The following is a 16,759-nucleotide window of genomic DNA, read 5'->3' on the forward strand; positions in this document are numbered from 1 at the left end:
CAGAGTAAAACTGGAGGCACCACACCAGATGCGTCGTAGAGAGTTGGAGGGTTAGCGAAGGTAGGTATGCGCATAAAAGAGGATTTCTTTGTTTTAACATTTGCTAAAATTATTGATCGTACTCATTGTTGAAAATAGTACCTTTATTCTTGTCTATTTAAGGATACCCACTAGAGCGAGTTTGGTAAAGTTAATTCTCCGTTACTTTTGAAATTGTTGGAAAACGTACGGCTTACACAGATGACACAGCACCTTTATTTTCAAGTGCGGTCATCACGCAAGATAGGCTCATGAGAACCCAAGTTGGTTTGCTTAGATGCAAAGAATTATCAGTCTTTTAAATCAGTGTGAAACTTTACTTTGGTAACAAGAGAAATGTAAAGGCCTCTTTAGTGTGTGTGTGTATATATATAAGCTGTATAGTTATTCTGATCTCTTAAAACATTACATAAAACAAAAATTTGTTTTTACTAGAAAGGAACGCAATATTATAACAATACTGACTTGAAGTACTCATATGAAAATCAAATATTCTTCAAAAGTTCATCAATATTTCAAGCAAAGTTAGCGATTGCTTTTCTTCAGGATTGTTTAAGCGTAAACCGTGTTAAACAGCTGGCTAATCACACACTTAACTATGTATTTGTGTGGTAATAAATCAATTATAGGAATCTATGAATCCAGTAATTATACAAGTAATGGAAAACTCTATAGAGAATGTTTTATGTGCATTTATTTTAATTTGTTTTATAAATTACTGAATACTGCACTATTTAGTTTCTATTTCTTAGTTAACTACCACAGATGGTGGCCCCGAAATACAAAATTTACTGGAAAATGAATAGAATGAGACGAAAGAAAGCATCAAAATAAGAAATATTTGTAATTAGCAGTTAGGAGGGAAGGAGAGGAATGAAACCAGAGTAATTATGGGTAAGGTATATTAGAATAACAACAATTAGTAATACAACGTTAGAACAGATTCATATGAATCTCATCCTAGAACGCCATCTGCTGAAGATTAGCCTTATTTTTATTTATAGATAAATAATATCACGTTTTATGAAAAAAATTGTTAAAAATTCTTTCTCTTCAACCACATCTCTAGTAGAAAATTATCAACCATCTAAGATGTCATCTGGCAGTTTCATTGTTGCCAATACATGTTTCTAACAATTTGTGATAATTTATATCAAACAATTTTGTACAAAATCTAATAATTTTTGTACATAAGTCTTTTAAATTTGTTGGCTAATTTAAACTTTTGTTAATAAAATTTAATGATGTTATCCCCAATCTTAATTATAATCGGGAGAGGATTTTTCCATGCATTCACTTCTTCATTTCACTTCATCACCTGTATAGGTCTTAAAAGGGATATGATGGCTAAAGTCAGACATAAATAGCCTATCATCTGAAGATTGTCGTTTCAACGGCATCGAAAATCTTCTTCACCTTTGATGATTAGAGATATTAAATGTTAATGTTGGCATCCTATCTTGAAATTATTCCCTTTTACATATTACTTCATGTATAATACCTATTTTACCAGTAACTTATAATGTTTATTATTATTATTATTATTATTATTATTATTATTATTATTATTATTATTATTATTATTATCCCTCATTCTACATGATATATCATTGGTTGTTACCTATTGACGAGAGAGTTTGATATTTAAGTTTTAAAACTGAATTCCTGTATTTTGAAAGAGAAAAAAAATCATATTGTTAATTTTTCATTTGTATTCAACAATAAGTTTTTGTACTGAAAAAGGTTCAAAACCAAGAACTTGATGAATTGAAGATAGTAAATACTCTCTTATTTTGAAAAGGTCACATACGAATAATATATGATGAAAAGTGCCAACCGTAATCACACCAGGCCGCGGTGGCTCAGTGGTAGAGCGTTCACCTCTGGTGCTTGGGGTCCCAGGTTCCATCCCTGCCCCCGCCAAGTGAACTTTGTGGTGGACAAACACCGTGTGCGTGGGTTTTCTCGGGGTTCTCCCGTTTCCTCCCACTTTCTTCATTCATTATTCATCATCACCATCTCCTTTAGCCTAACCGGCATAACCGTAGGACGTAAAACTCAGATTTCATTTCATTTCGTAATCACACCAACAGTAATATGTATGTTTCTTCTTAATTTGTAAAGTTTCGATGGGGTTAATGCTGTACCATATAGAAATTTACTACATATTCTATTTAAAAAAAATGTACTTCTGATTTAGATCGATTTTAATATTATCCCAAGATTTCAACTGTCTATTATCCTCTGTAGACCAATAGCATTTACCAGGTTGAGACGATTAATACTTTTCCACTTTGATATGTCTTGATTAAGTTTCTTCGAAATTATATACTTATACAGGGTGGTCCAAAAGTAGGTATACAGTCCCGTGCTAATCGTGTCATCGCATTTTATATCATTTTCTTATTATACATTTTCTTATTATCATATTCTTATCCATACAAGTATTGTCTTAGTTTCTTCATTATTTGTTCTTAATTTCTTTTCACTTATACCTGAAGCTCGGAACAGATCGAAGCAAATAAATGCATTATCTTAATCAATTAAAACGTCATCCTTGATCGATGCTCTGGGGCATCCTGCAGTTTTGCAAAGAAAATTTTTAACGCGTATGATTTCCTCTCTTTATATACATGTTCAGGGAAGCATCTACGAAACAAGAACAACTATTTACGAAAGATATGAATCACATACGAAACATCAAGAAACAGCTACCTTGGATATAAACGGGCTAAAATAATCATTTTAAAAAAAACTTACCAACCAAAACCAAGGAGGTAGTTCTAAATTATTCAAAAGATATGGGAATCGGAACAAATGCCATCCATATGGTTTTAGTCATACCAATAAAAGAATATTAAAGAATTAAAAAAAAGGTTCGCCAGAGAGGTACAGACCAATAGCGTTAGCATCTTGTCTCTTAAAACTTTTTGAACAAGTAATTTTGAATACGTTATCCTGGTATTTAGTGTACAATAACATCTTTCCTGTGAATATATTTGGTAGAAAAAATTATCTACGTTTGACCCTTTCGGGGTTACATAATCCTTTAAACTACGAACATCTTTAATTAGCATAAATTTCAAAAGTACTTATGACAATATATTACTAGACTATCTATTTTATGCATAGAATAATAATACCTCAAAATATTATAAGAATAATGCAGCATAATTTACTAACCAATAGGCAAATATACATTAAAATAGGAAATCAGTGAACCGAGTAGTATCCTAAGGTATCCGATTAAGTCATGCATTATGTAACATTACCTGCATGATCTAATAAAACAACTTAATATACAAATCTTCGCATATGTTTTCACTAAGGACTTGATTCGATATAGGTAGGTTGGATAAAAGGTAGTGACAACACTATTCTTACGTCAGACAGCTATATCTTAGCACTAAAAGAGTTCCGTATCTGATAAGGGAAGCAAGACGATGAAGTGTAGCGAGTGGTAACGACTGTGTTATTCAGTCAAAGTAGTAGTGTCGTAAAGTAGAGAAGGAAAGTGAAAGCGCCATGCTATGTTTTTGAAAGATTAAATACGTGAGTGGATTAAGATCGAAGTGGCACGTGGATGTAGTGGACAACAATGTTTTCAGTGACGCCGTGACAACCTCTTCGTCAAAATGAAGGAAACACTTCGCGGAAAGCACCACGATGTCTGCATATGCGACATAGACCATAGGTCTGTGCCATATGGTGATCTCTGCGAGACATCGACAAAGATTGACGCGTTGACGGTGTGCGACTCCTTCCACACTTGTGGCGAAAGTTGATAGAGATGGAAAGCGATTGCATTAAAGAGATGTAGCAGCTACGCTTCTGTTCATAAAATCATATACTAACTTTGGCCGAAAATGAACCAAGGGTTGCCTGTGGGTCCTGATCTGTTGTACTTTTAGCAATCGGTAAGATGTTTCAAGAAATGTTAACAGATAACAGCACAAGTGCTATAAATCTTTATTGCACCCATAAATTATGATCGTAAACATTTCAATACCAACAACTTATGTCACATATCGGAGCAATATGGCGAAAGATAGTTCAAGTAGTGGCAGAGAGCATGCGAGAAAAAAATTGTTATATAGATAAAGGAAGTGACACTGAAGATTTATTTCACAGTAGGGAAGAGGAATTCAGCATTAGCATTTAGAACTTTTACTTTTATTCTAAAATGTGTGCTTCATGATATTTTACGATTTGTAAAAACATATTGCAACGTTGAATGTGTCATAAAATTACTTACCTTACATGTTGAATTATGTATTTGTAAAATACTAAAGACGTTATAGATAATATCCCGATATGATTTCATTGCTTGCACATTTGTGTTCCAAAGTAATATAAGACATTACTAGCGTAAGTTCCACAATTATGTGGATCTCATAACTCTCGGACATTTCTATAGTTGCACTTCATGAGTTAGCACATTCACTTCACTTCATGTTGTATACTGTGGTTACTAGCTACCTTTCGGGTGAATCCGTATATAACAGTGCCGACTTTCATTAATATACTTTTACGTAGATACACATTTCACAGGTAAGAATACGACATGAATATTACACACTTACACGCTAGTCTCTACAAATTTGTTCTGTAAATTTTACAAATTTGTGGATCCGTACAGTAAATCTGTACCAACGTTATTTTTTATTGCTGAACATGGAAGTTAAGTTTGTGGTAAGAATATCTGAAAAATAACTACGTTACGCATATTCACTACTAGATCACCTTCTTCCTATCCATGAACATAATCAGGGCACCGCTCACTATAACCCCTGTCACAGTATATATTGTTGCCATCCATTCACCCATTGTACATAATTTCAGCAATGAACTCATTTGTTTTCTAACTAACATGGCTCGAAGTGTTTGAAGCCGCTCTGAGAAGCCCCAGAGCAGAAGATTAACATCCTCGTCGCAACTAACATAATAAATATATCCTTGTGTTCTGTTACTGCACTTCATTTCATCATATAAATTACATATCATGATCAGGTCACCTTAATTTTGCATGATGTCATTATTAAAATAAAGTAATTATTACTTGCAGTGTATATAGAAATCCTTGCACATATATCTAATGCTAGAAACAAGTAATGATACCGATCATGCACATTTTTATGAAAGTTAACAATTCATGTATTCCTGTACCGAGTAAAAACTGTTGTAATAAATATTTCTGGACAATAGAGAAAGCTTTGTTTGTTTCTTGTATCATGATTACGTTGTTCATTTATTCGCATAAGGACACCCTGTAGATGTCACTTTACAAATATCAGTAAATTTAAGATATACAAATAAGGAATATACAAATAGCTGTACATTTCTCTTTACTATCTAAATTTTTATGTACAATTTCTAGGAATTTACATATATATATATATATATATATATATATATATATATATATATATATATATATATATATATATGTTTGCAGTTTCCGTTGATTTCCCTACTTCTGAATCGCAAATGGGTCCTCCTGTTACGGGACAACACTAAGCCCCACGTGGCGAGAATGACCCGGGACACCATTCTACTCCTTGGATGGGAAACACTATTGCATCAACCATACATCCCGGACATTGCACCTTCCAATTATCACCTGTTCCGTTCCTTGGACAATCACCTTAGAAGATGCCAGTTTAAAAAGCTAGTAGAGGTGCAAAATGCACTTGACACCTTCTTCGCTTCACGACCCACCATGTTCTATCGCAATGGAATCCATGGCCTTCCAGAACGTTGGCAGAAGGTCATGATGCTGATGGGGACTATTTTTGATCTTCCAGGTACGTCTTAGGTGACATATAGATGTTTAAAGATGGTGAGTGAAAAAGCGACAGAATTTTCTTGGTTAAAGATAGATAGCTATGGAGAGACCTTACGGATATATGTATATCCGTTTAAAAGTAAGATTTATTGCTATGACTGGATGAAAACGTTATGTTTAAACTAATAGCCTTCAGTTGACAGTTAAGGAATTAAGCTTTGTCTTTGTATGTTACGTTTACTGATGTGTATTCACTTTTTATCGTAAGATGGATAATCCCAACTTGCATCAACTCTGCGGAATATTCCACTTCCTTCTGCGTACATTACATTGCATATGCATATCAGAATATTTGGATTTTGAAATTACGCAATTGTTTTCAATTACATTTTTGGATTTTCCGTAGTTATCGTTGATAACGTAATTAGAGCAAAGTTCATATTCCAAAGCTTTGATGATGGATAATATAATGTCTGTTTAAAAATATAAGTTACAAAAATAAGCAAGAATATCCAGCGTAATATTGTATTTTTTTTTAAAAAAAATGTGATAAGAAACTCATTAGAGCAAAGTTTCTTCCTTGCAGGTTTCCACAATTTTCCATCTTCGTATACGTTCAATCTTTCGTCCTTCAGCAAAGGTTTATTCTACTGTTCTGTGCAGGGAAACATCTCTTCTACATTTAATCTGTATCCTCAGCCAAGGTTTAATTGTTGCTGTGTAGCACGATATATGAGCAAGGTACTCATAGACAGACGCACACTCCGAAATTTTTGTTGAGGAGGATCTAATACTACAACCACTATGTCTATATAGTATTGAACGGGTATTATTCTGTACCTGAAGACGACGATAAGTAATTGTAAAATATTTCCACCTATATTTTCATAGAAAATGGTAGAAAGAATTCAGATGAAGTATAAGATCAAATTTTCATGCTACATCAATGATTTCTTTGTTAAACAAGTATAATTTTGTTAAGAAAGTGTACACATGTATGTTGAGTTAGGAAGTTTGGGGTGGTGGACCCGGTGGACCGCAGGATTTTTCTCCAGGGGTCAAAGTTTGTAGTTCTTTTTCTATTAGTTAAAAAGAAATATTTATTGTCTTTTGCCTCACCTCACCTCAGTCCCAGATAGTGGAAGGGAAAGGATGTGCAAAGTAGTTGCCCAGAAGCTAATTTGTATCCACCACCCCGGTATTCACGGGGTAGCTCTAAACTAAAGGACAAATCCTTTCGTATCCGATGACCACCTAGTGCTGGGTGGATTCCGTGGCGAAAGAAGTCTGGAATCTTTATCATCCGAAGAAATCCTAAATCACACATTGCGCTTATTACACATTCACTTATTAAACTGTAACGCAAATGAAATATAATCGTTGGCAGTTCAGAATTTTATGCATTTTTTAAACTCAATGAGACATGAGTCACTTGATAACATTTTAGTCTATTGTTCACTACTATTGTTTCAATTTGTATAATACGGTGGCCTTTCGGTTTACAAACCCGTCAGTTATGGAAAAATTCGGTTCAGGAACAAGTTTTGTGAACATTTTTTTTTCCTCTCGGCTTATGAACGATATTTCAGAATACGAACGTATGCATGCTTGTACCGACAACTCCATGCGCCTAGTAATGCTTGGGCGTGTTTGCTTTAAACATTATCTGTCACAGTTCTGTGTTCAAAAACTATTCTTTATTCCTTTCAGGCCGGTAGCCATCCCAAAAATGGATGGGGGAGCGGTAGAAGTTGGTGGGGGGGGGCGATCCAATCATATTATAGTTTATCACCATATTATAGTTCATTTGCAAGCCTATCGTGAAAATTTTAGGGGGGTAGTAAAAATTTAGGAGGGCCCGCCTCCTAGACCCCCGTGAATACGGGCCTGGTTCCTTTCTGTACTTTTCGTGAATTTTAGCATTTATACTATTATATTTAATTTAGTGTTACTTATTTGTCTTTTGAAAAAAATCATGTAATTTTCATTCTTACAAGTAACACTCCCTAAGTGTAACACTCCGATTTTGATAAAATTTGGCAGGTAGACACTACACATAAAATAAACGAATACGTGTTATTTGTTTTCTGCAGAAAAACGGTTTTAGGAAGCAAAAGCCCCCACCCAAAATTTTGAAAGTTGACGCACGAAAGGCAAAAACAAGCGGACAGAAGTGAACGAAATTGTGTACAAATATTGCAGACGTAAAATGAGGAAAATACGGGTTTCGTATTTTCATGGAAAAAAACCGGTTGGGTGGGGCACGGACCCCTCCAAATCTTTGATCATGAAATATCATTATGTCAGATGTGTGTTAAGGAAATGAAGAATTGCAACAAAACTTTGTGTATTGAATACGCAAAAAAAAAAAAAAAAAAAACAAAGAATACGTTTTTTTATTTACTGCGGAAAAACGGATTTAGGGGGCAAAAGCCCCACCCAAAATTTTGAAAGTTGAAGCGCGAAAGGCAAAAACAAGTGGACCGAAGTGAATGAAATTGTGCACAGATATTGCAGACGTAAAATGAGCGAATGTGTGTTTCGTATTTTCCCGGAAAAAACGGTTCGGTGGGGTATGGACCCTTCCAAACCTTTGATCATTAAATATCAAAAGTGCTAGTAACAGTATGACAGATGTGTGTAAAGGACATGAAGAATTGCAACAAAACTTTGTGTAGGAACAATACGCAGAAAATAAACGAATAGTTTTTTTTTTAATTTTCTGCGATAAAACGGTTTTAGAGGGCACAAGTCCCCACCCAAAATTTTGAAAGTTGACGCACGAAAGGCAAGAAGAAGTGGACTGAAGTGAATGAAATTGTGTACAGATATTGTAGACGAAAAATGAGGGGATGCGGGTTTCGTATTTTCATAAAAAAAAAAACGGTTCGGTGGGGCACGGACCCCTCCAAATCTTTGATCATGAAATATCATTATGTCAGATGTGTGTTAAGGACATGAAGAATTGCAACAAAACTTTGTGTATTGAATACGCAAAAAAAAAAAAAAAAAAAAAAGAAAAAAGAAAAAGAAAAAGAAAAAAGAATACGGTTTTTTTTATTTACTGCGGAAAAACGGATTTAGGGGGCAAAAGCCTCCACCCAAAATTTTGAAAGTTGAGGCACGAAAGGCAAAAACAAGTGGACCGAAGTGAATGAAATTGTGTACAGATATTGTAGACGAAAAATGAGGTAATACTGGTTTCGTATTGTCCTGGAAAAAACGGCTCGGTGGGGCACAGATCCCTCTAAACCTTTGATCATGAAACATCAAAAGTGCTAATAACAGTATGTCAGAAGTGCCTAAAGGACATGAAGAATTGGAACAAAACTTTGTGTAGGGACGATAAGCAAAAGATAAACAAATACGATTTTTGTTATGCTGAAAAACGGTTTTAGGGTTCAAATAATAATAATAATAATAATAATAATAATAATAATAATAATAATAATAATAATAATAATAATAATAATAATAATAATAATAATACACTTTAGAACTCTTTACTTGCTATAGTTATTTGTTGATATTTTCCAGTTTTTGGCCAATTCAAGGCAAACATTTTTTGACATATTTCAGCAGTGTGCTCTGCCATGTATTCTAGTTGAGTTGAGTTGATTTAGAGTTTAAACTCCCTTTCAGCACCGAGGCTATGTGAGACGAGACCTACTAATTAACGTGGAATCCGAACCACATGAGCTCCCGCTGAAAATCGAACCCGGGTCTTCAACGCCAAAGGCGCGTACCCTAACCGCTTAGCCACGAAGGAGCTCTATCACGTATTCTTGTGATTACTGAGTACTATGTTGTAAAAATAAAACAGGAAACCATTCGTAATTTTACCACAGGAAAACTATAGTTATCATTTCCAGCAGGAAAATGTAATGCAGCATATTCACAATTTATTTATATGTTACTGGAGTAATGTATCTTCAAACTGTAACTCAAGAAAATCTGAAATGCGAGATCACGTCACTGTAACTATGGGTTCTTATAAATAGTAATGATAAATATATTTCATTAGAAAGTGTATACAGTATACGAGGTCTGGGTGGAAAATAACGACACTGGTGCCAAGAGTACGGTTTTTTGTAACTAAAATGTAAGTTATACGATGAAAACACAATTCTTTTCTCTTGAGATTTAAGTGATTCCCGACTCGGAAATTTTCGGGCACCTCCAAAAGCTGTCAAATACGGACACCTTCCTATTTCATGCTTTGTATATACCATACGGACACGGACACGGACCCCAAAATACAAATAGTCCGTACAAAATACGGTCATATGGCAACCCTAAACATTGATCGCTATAGAACAAAAACGGTAATAGATAACGAGGAGCGGCTTCTTAGAATCCATTAGGAGTACATTGCATCTCCATTCTTAACTCTATACTAAAACTAGAAGTGATAGTAATTCAGTACAATTTCCGGTTTAAATGTTGATCTACATAGAGCAAAAACGATATGAAATAACAATAATTGTTTTTTTTTTTTTTTTTAGAATTAATTTAGCGTTCTATGAATAAGTACAATCTTCCCTCTTAGTCCTCTACTCAAACCGGAAGTGGTAGAAATCAACCATTTCCGGTTTTAATATTGATTGCTATAGAGTAAGAAACCGTATTAGATAGAGAGAAGGGGCGGTATTCATAGAGAATTCGTTAATGAAGGGTTAGTCACAGACTAGTTAGTGGCATAGTAGCTTATTACTAAGGAAGGTGTACTTTTTGGTATTCAGAGTCTACTTTGAATACAACTAAAAATTTGATTTGAGTATGATTAACTAATATAATCTCAAAGCATCGGGTGAGGAAAATAAATGTGGCAACTACGGAAAAGAAGATGTGAGCATGCGTAGTCTGTAAACATGAAAATAAATGAAATACGAAATACGAAATGTGTCGCACAAGCTAAACCGTGGCTAAAAGGGTACCCTCTGCTCTAGATTAGTCACATGTGATTAACTTCGTGAACTACTACGTCCTAATCAGAAACTGTGAATACACTTTTGATAACAATCCGTTAGTCAAACCCGTAGTAAGTCTTTAATCAGACGTCAAAACGACTCTGCATAAAACCCAAGAAGTTTTCAGTAATTTGTTAAGCATTCCAAAAATACGTTCCATCTCTACTCTAATCTTTCTACTAAAACCGAACGAGTTATAAATCTACTACTAATTTCCGTTTGAATATTAATTGAGAAAATACCACTCGTACTAACTAAACTTCTTCGCTTTGTGTACATGCCACACTGCTACTTAATTTCAATTTCTTTCTTTCATTTCTTCTTATAGACTATGCTGATTAAGAATATTTCAGTTCTCATAGGTTTGCGTTACAGCTATCGTCTTCTTTGTATTGTTGAAATGATGAGTCATCATATCAGCACTTAGTTTGCAGGTTGTTTTATTTCCCTGACACCACAAATTTATTTTCTCAGCGGCTCTACCTTTTGATTCAGCGGAGCAAAAGGAAGAACAGCAACATGCGTTCAAGTCTGGATGTTCTACAAGTATTCATTTCAAGAAGAAATTCCAATGTCTCTTGGTTTGAATTTTGACTTTAGTGTTGCTTTCAGCAGCGAGGCTATATGAGACATTGACCTACAGCTGAACGTGGAATCCAAACCACATGAGATCCCGACTCCAGTGCCTGTTGTTGAATGACTTTTACCTTTTGGACAGTGTGGATTTATTTGTCCATTTTTTACTGTCGAGCAGGCACGTACACAGGAATTTATTTCGGGGGACGGGGTGCAGATCTTTTCAGGAGGTCCAAGTTCAATATGAGGATAAATTATATTAAAATTTGTAAAAAAAAAATCACTTCTAAAATTAGAATAAATTTACAGAAAAGTCGAAATATCGGGAAGGGTGTCTAGACCGCAGCTCTCACTGCCTGCGTACATCCCTGCTTTCGAGCAACGATAGGTGAGAAGAAAGTATGGTGATCGTGAAAAAAAAAAAAAAAAAAAATCAAATTCGGGATTTCAATTACTTTACGGTTCATGATTCGCCCAAAAAAAAGGAATTTTTGAACGTGTATCCATTCTTCTTCTAGGTGTAAATGCAGTACACTTGCCTTGAGGGCATGCTGTTCAGCGTATCAAGACCACATTTTGCACTGAACATTTCTATCATGTTCTCTAGTTATTTTTCCTTTTTTCTTTTCTTTTCGAATTTCCTTCCTATCCCCCATAATAAGAGAAGTTCACTGAAGGTTAAAATCAAAATTTATGATTTTCTTGGAAAGATTTTAATGATTTTGTTTATATTTCATATATTAGTATTCTACGTATTAACAACTTTACAATGTACACTCATGTCCAAAATTATTGTCGCATGTCTATAAATATAATTTGATAACGAATATACCCGGTATATTCGATTGATAGCGATGTTGTAGGAATATAATTTGATAACGTATTCACCCGTTGTATCTTATAATGTTAGTATGTGTATAATCAGCAAAGACATGTATGTAGCAAATTTCATGTCAAAAGAGCAGTAAATAAGAATAATAAAATCAAAATAAAACTATCTTGTCCATGCAGCAACATTTTGTTTTACTCATTCTAATTTTCGTATTTATAATTATTTTCCTATGAAATTTATCACAAATAAACATTTCCCGATTATACACACAGTATCAGTATTAAAAGTGCAATGCAAAATCATTATCATCTTCAATTCTTACAAGAAGACAGTTATAGTTTTACGACAATCATTTTGAACATAACTGTACATCGTTTTTCTAGGAAATATTTTGAAGGCGAAGTTTACTCTAATGGGTTGGTTCTTTCAGGACTATTTTCTCAAAATCGATTCATGTGGTTCTGTTCATATTTCACAAATAAATATTTAATTAGTAAATTTATAACAGGGATGGTCAATCTTTTTAGGTTTGAGAACTACTCTTCATTTGAGAAATTACTGACGGTCTACTTACTACTTATTTGAATAGAGACCAATAGTTTACAATTATCCTTAACCCAGGGACCATAGGCGTGTGGTAAGAACAACCACAGCCTCTCTAAAGCAGAAGGTTGTCCTTTTAAAGATGGACAAACTCTTCAAAAAAGTTTTTTTCTTTCTTCTTCCACCTTTTCCCTCCTCGCCCTTTGAAATGACAGTGTATATTTAGAAATCTCACAGATTCACCATATTGATATATATATAACAATGTGTTTCCTCATAAAGACTAACTTCTGTAATCCAAAAATAAGATTTTCTGCAAATAATCCGTTAAAAAAAAAGTTTTGTTGTATAGTGATATGAATCAGCATACTGGATGGGTGCAATGCTTTTGCGCACACTTTCTTCCAGCTTATCATTCCATGCAGATAAGAAGCAAAACAAATAATCATTTTAATGCTTTTGCGCACAAAATGGTATGCAACGTTGCCAATTCATTCTTTGATCTTAATATACAACATATTTTGTAGTTTTTTTTTGCAAAACAAGACAGGACTCATTTGATTAAATAAAATAAACTAATTTATCAAATTAGCTAAGTAACTCCAACTACCTTACTTTCTTGGCTTCTTCAAACACACTAACTCACTTATCTAACAGAATACATAGCGAGACAGCAAGTGGTTCCTGATTGGTTACCGCCAGCTAGCGGCAGCCAATCCCGTGACAGCTTCCAAAAGAGAACTACAAAAATGAACTTTTAATTAACAACTTTCACTTGGCAGTAGCTCGTTAATTAAAAGTTCGTTTTGTAGTTCTTTTTGGGTAGCTGTCACGTGATTGGCTGGCGGTAACCAATCAGGAACCACTTGCTGTGTCTGTGGAACTTGTTAACTACCTGATATGAATATATATACTGGAGGATATTGAGAATAATTGTAATCTGTTGAAACTGAGACGACAGTATGGACTTCGAGATATCAACTACGAAGAAAGGCGCACCATGCATAATAGTGGGAGGTTATAAATATCGTCGTTTCCGTGAAGGAAGAGAAGGATCAATATGGAGGTAAGTTAAAATAGACTTACTAAATTGGTGAGAGCAGAAACTTTTGTTCTTCTCAGATTGCATTGTGAACAATTTTAATTTCTACAGACTATGTTGACATTTATAATCCTTGAGTTTAAACGTAGCTTACTGTGCCTCTCCACTGGCTAAAGTAAGGTAATGAAGCAGTGGATGTAAACTAACTTAATACTCTAAGATTTCGAACGTTTTCGGTTTTGAATACATTTTCATACAAAAGTAGCAGAGGTAATCTATGGACCTTTTGGTGAGGCACCTGCTCACTATTGCTCCATCTACTAATGATTGTTTACTTACACCAAATCATTAATTTTGCAGGTGTACCTTGAAAACATGCTCGGCTACAATTAAAGTTGATGGTACTAAAAGCAGGGTATTACAGAAGGGAGTGGAGCATAATCATCAGGGGAGTATTGAAAATGTTAACAGGCATTTGTTGAGGGAAAACTGTGAACGTCGTGCTGTAGAATGCCTTGACGAACGGCCAAATAAAGTCATAAGAAAGGAGATTTCAAAAATGACAAGCTTGAACAAGCTTGATTATAAGGTTATGAAAACATGCAGAGAAGCAATGTATCGATCTCTGAGGAAGAAAATGCCCAGTAAACCAAAAGATATCACCGAAGCTATTCAACAATTGAAAGAAAGAACGAACGATATAACTATGGCTGGAGAAAGGTTTCTGTACGTCAATGAAGCAGCGCAAATAGTCCTTCTTACATGCAATGAAAACATCAGGTATGTGTTCCTTTTTAGTTGTTGTTGATTTTGATGTTGTTTTTATATAGTTGTTTCTATATAGCCCTAGTGAAGAAAATGTTTCGCTTCTACGTGTTCTTTATTCTTATTCGGTATTATTATTCCTTTATTATTTTTTCATTTCAGGTTCTGGTGTGATTTCCAGGACATGAATTGTTTGCTGACGGGACATTTGCATATTGTCCACGACATTTTGCCCAGCTAATGTTATATACCATTCACGGCTATAAGAATGGATATTATGTCCCTCTATGCTTCGCGTTATTGCCAAAAAAAGATAAACAGACTTACGAAGCTATATGGAAGATGGTTATCAGTTTAGACGCAAGAGTGACACTCAGATATATTTACACAGACTTTGAAAATTCTGCCATATAAGCTATCAGAGTGATGTTCCCAGACTGTGATATTCGTTTTTGCAGGTTCCACCTAGGTCAAGCATGGTGGCGAAAGATACAAAGTGATAGCGATCTCCGTAGTGCCTATTTAGATTCAAAGTCACAGTTAGGTATGTACCATTATGATTTGTGCCTTAGTTACTTTTCTTTTCGGTTTTATAGTTACTTCTTTAAACTGTGGACTTTTGAAATAACTCTACTATCATGACATTAGATTATGTCTTCTAAATATGAATTTCTGGCTACTACTCTAGGCAAGACTACTCTAGGAAATTTAAGTTGTGAACTACCCATAAAAAAGTCAACAATGTTAAACTCATTTTAATTTCTATGCTTTTTAGGTTCTTGGCTAAAGACATTTTTTGGACTCCCGTATTTATCTCCAGAGCAAATACCAGATGCCTTTGCCGATCTGATTTTGGTGGCACCTGACACCAAAGGATTTAGATTTTCAGATTATGTGCTGAACAACTACATCGAAGATAATTGCAGGTAATATTCTGGTTTGATAAATGTAAAAGATATAATGAATTTTGGGGGCAATAACAACCCTGTGGCTTACACCCGTTCCGATCTGGGAAAAAGCACTTAACTTAGTTTTAACTATTAAAGAATGATAAATATCAAAATTAAAGAGGGCGCATAGAAATAGTAAAGTATTATATGAAATGAGATCCGAAAATTAGTTTCTACTTTATAGCAGTTTTGGAAATCAAAATATTATTTCAAAATAAAAAAATAAACGGTGATAGGATATGGTATTCATGATTACCTTTTTTTTTCAGGTACCCTCCAGTGATGTGGGCTTGTGAACCACCTCCAGCACCTAGGACAACAAATGGACCAAAATCTTTCCACCGTCACTACAACAGCCAGTTCTATTCTAGTGCACCTGATGTCCATAAGGTAGTATCAGTGTTACTTGAAATACACCATGAAACACGTTTGAAGATCGCTTTGGTACTGGAAGGTGATTCGAAACCACAAAGGAAAGAAGAAATTCAAAGGAGAGAACAAATCATGAAATTATACAGGTACTTTCAAAACTCCACACACAGCGAAGTTTCGAGAATGAAATATCTTAAAGTTTCAAGGACACAAATTTCAAGGACTAAAGTTGTAAAAAAATGTACCATACAGCAGAATTGAATATAATAAACATTGAACAGCAGAATTGAATATTTCTTTAGTATCTTTCATATTTACCCTTATCCTCTAAAGTATTCAAACTGTGCGCAACTGCATGATTTGCTTAAGCATGATTATATTGAGATTTGGCAACGTCGCATTTAAAAACTGTGCGCAAAACCACGATTTTATACTTTTCGATCAGCTGTCAATCAACTACAGATTATCGTAGATCTTTGGGAGAAAACTGTGCGCAAACGAGGTGCACCATACTGAATGTGCATGTACAAAACTTCAGGCTTCTATCTTGAAAAGTAAGGACGGGAAAAAATTACCAATATGCTAAGAATATCCCCACAGTGCCCCATATTCCCGCATAAACAAGATCTCATGTAAAAATTTCCTGAGACATCCCTATTTATCATAGGATTATGGTTCGTATGTCATTCTCTTCAGAATAGAACAGCCTTTCAAACGGTACCATTCACATGTCTCCAACACGTATCTGAGAAGGGGGGGGGGGGGGAGAAATCGCGAAACAAGTATTTTTTTGTTAAAAAATAGCTCTTTCTTACTTTTTTTTTGCCCCTCCGGACATCCCTATGTTCACGCAGAGATCTGAAACAAATCTAAAAAATACTAAGG

This window comes from Thermobia domestica, unplaced genomic scaffold (assembly GCF_964235325.1).
Source record: "Thermobia domestica unplaced genomic scaffold, izTheDome1.hap1.1 HAP1_SCAFFOLD_780, whole genome shotgun sequence".
Taxonomy (NCBI): Eukaryota; Metazoa; Arthropoda; class Insecta; order Zygentoma; family Lepismatidae; genus Thermobia; species Thermobia domestica.